The sequence below is a fragment of the Abramis brama genome (genome assembly GCF_963993115.1).
Source record: "Abramis brama genome assembly, chromosome: 8".
In the NCBI taxonomy this organism is placed as follows: Eukaryota; Metazoa; Chordata; class Actinopteri; order Cypriniformes; family Leuciscidae; genus Abramis; species Abramis brama.
Genome location: NC_139970.1, coordinates 36,542,103 through 36,551,291, shown reverse-complemented (window position 1 = coordinate 36,551,291; position 9,189 = coordinate 36,542,103).

Sequence of the window (9,189 nt, the reverse complement as noted above, 5' to 3'; positions counted from 1 at the left end):
ATCACGAGAGGAAGCAACGCGTCGTCTGAGAAGCACTTCAGCGGGACGAGTCACTCACGGAAGCTGCTGGCCTACGCCGCCTTCGACTGCCGTTCCTGCTGCGCTTTCCGGCGCCCATATCCTTTTTCTGTTTACTCTCTGTGTGTGTGTGTGTTCGCCCTGCGACATACACTCGTAAAAGAGCTCGCGTCTTTTTCAAGATGCCTTCAAAATGCGGCTCGTGCCGAGCCCCACTCAGCGAGGGAGACCGTCACGTCATCTGTGTCTCCTGCCTGGGTGAAGACCATGCAGCGCTCGCGCTCGCTGACGGCGGCTGCCCTCACTGCGAGCTTATGCCTATGGTGACTCTGAGGACTCGCCTGGCAGTATTCTCCGAGCCTGCATCTCCCGCTGTACTGCCGCGCCGTAAGAAGCGCCGCTCTCAGCGGGTCCCGGAGCCTTCTCCAACCCGACTAAGCTCGCCGGTTCGCCCGCCTGCTTCACCGGTTTCGCCTGGATCACTTCCTGGTGCTCAGCGACCGCTGTCTGCCGCCGCTTCAGCAGAGGAAGCTGATTCTAAAGCCGCGTCGGGGGATGATGACTCGTGCTCTCTGTTAGCCTCGGGCAGTGAAGACTGGGCGAGCTCTGCGGATCTCGCGCTTCCTGCCCATACACCTAACAGAAGAGCTAACATCGAGAGGGAGCTGATGCGTGTACTCTCGCTGGCCGCGGCGAGCCTCGGCCTTGAGTGGTCCGCTCCGGAGCCCCCTTCTCGGACTCGACTGGATGGTAGCTTTCTCCCTGGTGAGCGCACTTCTCCGGAATCCAAGCCTGCCCCCTTTCTTCCTGAGCTTCATGAAGAAGTTGCGAAGGCTTGGAGCGCTCCCTTCTCAGCTCGAACACGTTCGTCTGTCTCACCAGCATTCGCTACGCTAGACGATGCTAAAAACAGAGGCTACCATTCGCTTCCGCCGGTGGAACAGGCGATAGCGACCCATCTTTGCCCGCCCTCTGCTGGACGGCGGACGAAACCGGTGTTGCCATCCAAAGCCTGCCGCATGACGTCGACGCTGCTCGCGCGAATCTTCTCCGCCGCTGGGCAAGCCGCGTCTGCACTACACACCATGGCTACACTGCAGATCTTTCAGGGAGATCTTCTCCGTCGACTGGATGAGATGGGACCTGACGCGATCTGCCTCTCGGACTTAAGGAGCGCTTCGGATCTTTCTCTCCGCGCTACTAAGTCCGCTGCACAGGCCATGGGACGGTGTATGGCTTCCGCCACTGTAGCTGAGAGACATCTGTGGCTAACGCTCTCAGATATGGCTGATTCTGAGCGCACCGCGTTCCTCGACGCCCCACTATCTTCTGCCGGCCTCTTCGGATCCTCTGTCAACGAGTTCGTAGAGAGATTCGCCGAGGTCCAGAAAGCGTCTCAAGCCTTTAAGCACTTCCTCCCGAAGCGCTCTAGCTCTTCAGCGAGCCGTGCTAAACCGGCCCCACGGAGCTCTCAGCCACAGCCTCCCCCTCCTGCTGCTTCGTCGCAACACCGACAGCAACGCAGCTCGAGGCCCCGCTCTCGCTCTGCCAACCGTCGCCCCGCTCCCCGTGGGCCGCGGCCGAGGATTGTGGTGAAACCGGAAGCCCCGAAGACATCCTAGCGTGCCTAGGAAAGCGCCGGTGTGTGAGTCCCGCTGCGGCCGGACTCTCACCCAAGCGCGCCGCTGTTTCAGTCCCAGGAATTGCAACTGTCTCAGCGTCTTCTGCAACGCGCAAGCCCGTACAGTTGCCCGCTTGCCTGCACACAAAAGCCGTTTTTACGGCTACCCAGATAAATCCTGTAAAGAGTGTATTTTCTGGTATTCCGGCCACGGCCGATGGTGCAATAAATGTAGCGCTGATGTCCACTCCTATGTGCCCATCCCTACACACAAGCACAGCCCTTCACACAGGGCGCGCACCCATAAAATCGACTCAGGTCGATCGCGCAAACAACATAGTAAACGTGCCCACTTCCCAGTGCCCACAAACACTATGTCACACATGTCACAGGGTTTCTGTAAAAACGAAACCTGTGCGCGCTCGCTCTGCCCAGGCAGACAGCGCATCCAAAGCAGTAAATGTGCCCGCTCCCCCGTGCCCACACTTACTCACAGACACCATGAGTCCTCCGGGACCCGCTCAGCCCTCCCTCACTCGGTTAAGCACCGTGGTCGGGTTGAGGACGAGCGCTCTGCCCGCTGTGATCAGCGCGCCCCCCGCCCCGAGTCTCGCGGGCATCCCGCCTATGCTGCAGCACACCGAAGCACCTCTGTCGCCCAGCGAACAGAGCGCGCTTCGCATCCAGCCCTTAGCCATCCATGCGGACGCATGGGCAGCGCTTCCAGGGGTTTCGGAATGGGTGCTAGGCATTATAAAGAAAGGCTACTCGCTACAGTTTTATCGACGTCTTCGCCGCTTCACAGCGCGCGTCGAGACTACGGTGAATTCAGAAGTAGCACACCTACTTCGCGCCGAAATATCAAAACTGTTGAGCAAAGGGGCTATAGAGCCTGTGTCTCAGGCTCAAAGCGAAGAGGGGCTGTACAGCAGATATTTTCTGGTTCCCAAAAAAGACGGGGGTTTCAGACCCATACTGGATCTAAGACGGCTGAACAAAGCATTAATGAAACGCAGTTTCAGAATGCTCACGACCAGGAAAATCCTCGCGCAAATTCGCAGAGGAGACTGGTTCATGTCGATAGATCTGAAGGACGCGTATTTTCAAATACAGATAGCGTCGCGTCACAGGCGATACTTGAGGTTCGCTTTCGAGGGCCAGGCATACCAGTATACAGTCCTGCCGTTCGGCTTATCCCTGGCACCCCGTACATTTACGAAGTGCATGGACGCAGCGCTCGCGCCTCTCAGACTCAGAGGCATGCGAGTGCTGAACTATTTGGACGACTGGCTGATTCTAGCTCAATCGCGATCAGAGCTCGTGGAGCACAGGACCATTTTACTCGATCACCTCGAGAATCTTGGTCTCAGAGTCAACTGGACGAAGAGTTCGCTGAACCCCAGTCAAACGACTTCGTTTCTGGGCACAGTTCTGGACTCACAGTCTATGATAGCGCGGCTGTCACCACAGCGCGTGCTAGACATTCAGCGCACGGCGAAACTTTTTCGCTGCGGCGCGACCGTCACGCTCAGGAAATTTCAGAGGATGCTAGGTCTTATGGCCTCAGCATCATCAGTTCTCCAGCTGGGCTTGCTCCGCATGCGCCCTCTGCAGTTCTGGTTGAAAGAGCGGGTACCGCGCAGAGCGTGGGCATCCGGTTGGCTGCGTCTCAGGGTCAATCAGAGCTGTGTGAAAGCTCTAAAGCCCTGGAAGTCGAGCGACTGGTACCAATCAGGTGTAAGCCTGGGGACTTCCTCGAGAGTGTTAGTGGTGTCGACAGACGCCTCCACATCGGGATGGGGAGCGCTGCTCGAGGGCAGAGCGTTTTTCGGCCTGTGGTCAGAACGCGAAAAGCTCCAACATATCAACTGCCTGGAAATGATGGCAGTGGACAACGCGCTGACGCGTTTTCGTCCCCAAATCGAGGACCAACACGTCTTAGTCCGTTCGGACAACATGTCTGTGGTGTCCTATATAAATCGCCAGGGCGGTCTCACATCCTTAAACCTGTACAGGCTGGCGGAACGCCTCCTTTTATGGGCTCAGCGCAACTTGCGCTCGCTGAGAGCAGTGCATGTGCCAGGGATCCAGAATCTGGGTCCAGACAGACTGTCCAGGAACAACATTCCTACGAGCGAATGGTCTCTACACCCGCAAACAGTCCGGCTGTTGTGGGAGAGATTCGGCAGAGCGGAGGTGGACCTGTTCGCGTCCCACGAAAACGCTCACTGCCCCGCGTTCTTTTCCAAGAGGGAGAGCGCGCTGTCCCGAACGTGGCCGCGCTGTCCGCTCTATGCTTTTCCCCCCGTCTCCCTCCTGCCTCAGGTGTTAGAACGGATCAGGGAAACGAAATGCTCAGTGCTGCTCGTAGCGCCGCTCTGGATGAACCAGCCGTGGTTTCCAGTCCTGATGCAGCTAGCAGACACTGCCCCGTGGCCAGTGCCATTGAGGAGGGACCTCCTCTCGCAGGCCAGGGGTTCGATTTGGCATCCGCACCCGGAGTTGTGGTCCCTCCACGTGTGGGCGCTCAACGGGTACCCGCTGATCTCTCAGTAAGGGTGCTAGACACTATCACTCAGGCTAGAGCACCGTCAACCAGACGGCTTTACGCCTCAAAGTGGTCAGTATTCTCCAGCTGGTGCACAGCTCGGGGTTTTTCACCCCTCGATTGTGAGGTGACGGAGGTTCTCTCCTTCCTACAGGAGCTGTTGGATAAGGGCAGAGCCCCTTCCACGCTCAAAGTCTATGTGGCGGCTATTACAGCGTTCTCTGAAACAACGCTTGGTCAGTCATTAGGGAGGAACGATCTAGTCATCCGCTTCCTCAGGGGAGCGAGGAGGCTGAATCCTCCCAGACCTCCTTCAGTCCCTATGTGGGACCTCTCTACAGTTTTGGAGGCCATGAAAGGTGCCCCTTTCGAGCCCATCCAAACGGCTAGCCTCAAACATCTGTCATTCAAGACAGTGTTTCTGTTGGCTCTCGCTTCAGTTAAGCGCGTAGGTGACCTGCACGCGCTCTCGGTGAGCGCGCCGTGCTTAGAGTTTGGGCCAGGTGACTCGAGAGTCATACTCAAACCTAGGCACGGTTATGTGCCAAAATCCCTCAACACACCGTTTCGGGCTCAGGTTATCTCCCTGTCTGCCCTGCCGGTGTCAGACGAGGAAGGGGACTCAAGTTTTCTCTGCCCTGTAAGGACCCTGAGAGCTGATGTGTCTCGCTCTTCTGTCTTTAGACAGACTGAGCAGCTATTTGTCTCGTTCAGTGGACGTTCCAAGGGAATGGCTGTTTCGAAACAAAGCCTGTCCAGATGGATAGTCGATGCTATAGCGCTAGCTTACACTGCCAAGGGTCTTCAATGCCCGTTGGGTGTCAGAGCGCATTCCACGAGAGGCGTTGCCTCATCGTGGGCTTGGTCTAGTGGGATTTCCTTACAAGACATATGTATGGCGGCAGGCTGGGCCTCGCCGTCTACATTTATTAGGTTTTATAACCTAGAGGTCCCCGCTCTACAGGCTAAGCTATTGTCAGTTTAATCAAATCAGTGGTCTGATTAGGTCGCTGAGGCCGCGAGCGCAGTGCGCTACCGGCTATCATTTGGGCAGTATTGCGTAAGACCCACATATTCCCACATTAGTTCAGGCTCCCCGCCTTGTCTATGTGATGTCATGTTACTGCGTCAGTGGACGTCACCATATAAGGGCAGAAGGGTTCCCTTTTCTGTTCCAGGACTCTCTGTGAGTCCCTCTAGTGATTTATGCTTGATAAATCCTGGCTTCCAGGTTTATGGGTGATTAATCACAGTACGCACGGCGTTTTGCACTGGTTCCCCTAGCGTTTTCAACGCAGTACGAGAGACCTCTCGTAAGAGAATGTACTCGGTTACTAACGTAACCTCGGTTCTCTCTAGAAGAGGGAACGAGTACTGCGTTTTCTGGCCGTGCGTACGGTTCACTCTGGTTCGCTTCGGCGATGAATAAAATCAGTGAATCAGCCTTTTCGAGCTCCTTTTATAGGACTAAGCCACGCCCGTTTCGGCGGGAAGTGGCGAGGAGGGCGCAAAGCGCCCTCATTGGCCTGACGTCACCACAGGCCTCGCTCGATAGGCTTATGCAGTTGCCGCAGAGCAGCCAATGAGCGAGCGAGCCGTCTCGCCCATGGCTGCGTGCTGCTGCAATGCGCTTTACATTATTTCAAAATTAAAGGATAATTTTTTGCTTCAGTATTTCGTGAAAAAGAGTTTTTCCCCTAGCGTTTTCAACGCAGTACTCGTTCCCTCTTCTAGAGAGAACCGAGGTTACGTTAGTAACCGAGTACGTTCTCGTGCCGGAAATGGACTCGCCTCTGCAGGGGAACTTCTAACTTTAGACCGCCGTCCTGCGTTTCACTCATAGCCGAAATATGCTGCGACGCGACTGACTCCATAACCTGCCAATAAACAAACAGTGCACAGTTCTGAGGACAATTTATCATCCAAATTAGTTATATTCATTATCTTTAGGAATATAGTCGTGTGTTTTTTATGCAAGGCGTTACAATCACGCGAAAAGACAGGCGCGAGTTGACACTCGTTTAACTCGTTTAAGGTGAGTAACATTGCGTCTCTGTATGTTCTTTCGAATTAAATAAAATGATTTAAAGTACATTAATGATTATACAGATAAAATAAAACATACACACACCTGAATTTCACAGAGGAAATGCACCAATTCTGCGCCGCTGAGAAGAGAAGAGGAGAACTGTTCTGTTCTGGACTGGGTTCAAACGGCGCGCACTCACTCAACCGTTGAGTTGTTGTCACGTCAGAGGGTGGGGGAGGGGTGCATTGTTTTAATTGAGTAAACTTAATCAATTTCTTATGCGTGTTAAATATTAATAATATTGATTTTATTTAAGTAACATTTGTGGTTATTGAAACATATCAGTTTAATTATCCATTCTCAAATATTGTGATTGAAATTTTACAAATATATTAGCTAAGTGTATTTTAAATAAATAATTTGTTAGTCAAATACTAAATTATTTTAGTGAAAAACTTCAAACTTAAATATAACTGTAAATTTCAGACAAAATTAATTGTTGGAGTTTTAGTCAATTATTTCGGTGTGTTCAACTCAAACTATCAAGTAAATGATATTCAGAGATTTTATTGTTAATAAAGTTAATTATTACTGTGATATTTATTAAGCCACTGAATTATTTTTTAGAGTGATAAGCATAAGAATCACTTCGACATTTAGGAAAGTTTTATGTTTGTAGGTTAAGAATAGAACTGTTGTATACCATTAGTAGTACTGTGATAAAGTTTAGAGAAATTGTCACAAATGAAAATGAAATCTGGTGATGCAGGATTTAAAATGAAAACTATTGATATGTGAAATATGCAACTGTATCTTGTAGAATACACTCTAATTAGGGATGGGGCCGATCCGATCCAGTATCGGTATCGGGACCCGATACCAGCGTAATTCACATATCGGATTTTCCCGATCCAACCTGCTGAGATATCCGATATCCATGAGTCATGTCTGCGCTTGCTTTAATGTCTGCTGAAATGACTCCAAAGTCCAAAAGTGATTCCCGCCGGCGAGTCTGCTAGCTGGCTGCAAACTGTGGAATGGATTTCCTGAACGGAGGCGCGGCTCAATGAGACACAGAGTTATGAGACACGCCCCCGATCAGGAAATCCATTCCACGGTTTGCGGCTAGCCAACAACGTCCGCTGTGTGGATAAACTTCACACTGGAAACACTGCAGAGCAAGACAGCAAAATGCAATGTTTGCAAAGCTGTAATTCAGAGCCATTTAAAGCTCCCTCGCGTCGTACAACACAACGACCGCAATCAAACATTTAAAAAAGCACCACGTTACTGTGCATTCACACCAAACGCGAATAGCGCGTCAAATTCGCGTCTACCGCGTCTATTTGGACGCTTGAATATTTTGAATCCATTCGCGCGACCAGAGAAAAATTAACGTGCGTAAAAAGCAAAAGTTTGAAGCGAAATCGACGCGCGTCTGAGGCGAAATCCGCTTGTTTGTTTGCACGATGCTGATGTTGATCGAGCATTCATCGAGAGAGTTACTGCATCGGAGCGAGGATCACCCTTCAGATAGTGTGTGTGTAAGATGTTTACACTTGCACTTTTCTTATATTTCAAGACGCAAGTAGGCTATTTGACATTTTGGGAATGTAATAAATATTGACATGACAATCAATTTGAAACCCTTACAGTTGCATATTTGTTTTCAGAATGGGATTTTTCCTGTTAACAGGATTTCCTGTTTTTCTGACTTCCTTTTCTGACCTTATACTTACCTCAAGTTGACTTTTGGGGCATACATACATATATAACATATCATTCATACTTGCCTGTTGAGAGAAGTTTATTTCAGCATCATATAAAATAAACAATAATGATAATAATAATATTAAATCAAACACAGCTCTGGTATCGGAATAGTATCGGTATCGGCCGATATCCAAATTCAGGTATCGGGATCGGATCGGAAGTGAAAAAATGTGGATCGGTGCATCCCTAACTCTAATAAATCATTTTGTAATTAAAATGTGTGCTTGTGTGTGTAGTTTAAATGTTGTGTTTCATCTAAGGCTGATTATACAGTATATAACCATGATTGACTACAGGCATAGGGCTCGACTTAGGACAAGATAAGAACAAGCATGAGTGAAGTACAGCCTTATACTGATTGGTAAACTGCACTGTGTTTTATGCACGTCCATGCTGGACATTCATATTAAATTAGTATTATTTTCCTATTTTTACATTATGAAAATCTATATGACTTTAGTTGTATAGGACATATATGACATAATATGATTAAAAATACATTAATATTATGCAATTTATATATGTGTTTTTTGCAGCATATATGTCCCTTACAATATTCTGTTGGAACATATAAGAATCACAGGTGTTTTTAGCAAACCTTTTCCATATGAGAGGTGTTGTGCCGAATACTGACCCCCGCCAAATTATTACCCCCCTAGTATTGGTAGGTTTAGGATTAGTTGTGGGGGAGGGGTTAGGTTTAGGGGTGGGGTTAGGATTGGGCAATCAGATACTGACCAAATTATTACCCCCCTCGTTGAAGTCAGTATCTGATTGCCTAATCCTAACCCCACCCCTAATCCTAACCCCTCCCCAACAACTAATCCTAAACCTACCAATACTAGGGGGGTAATAATTTGGCTGGGGTCAGAATTTGGCACAACACTGGCTTATAAATTTAAGTCATTCACAGATTCTTCAGTAAGCATTTTAAATACCACATGGATACAGCCAAACACACAGCTAAAGTTATGTAGAGTCCTGAATAACGTCTATTGTACAATGTCACATGGTTAAAAATGCTAGTATTATGCTAGTACGGATTAATTAAATATCACACACTACAAAAAGCTATTAAACATTATATATTTCAGTTGAAAGCCTGTATCTTTCATGCTGCTTGTATGACAGGCTGCTATATTTTCTTGCAACTTACTGACATCAGCTAATTTACATTTAAAAATATCAGACCATTTTAAA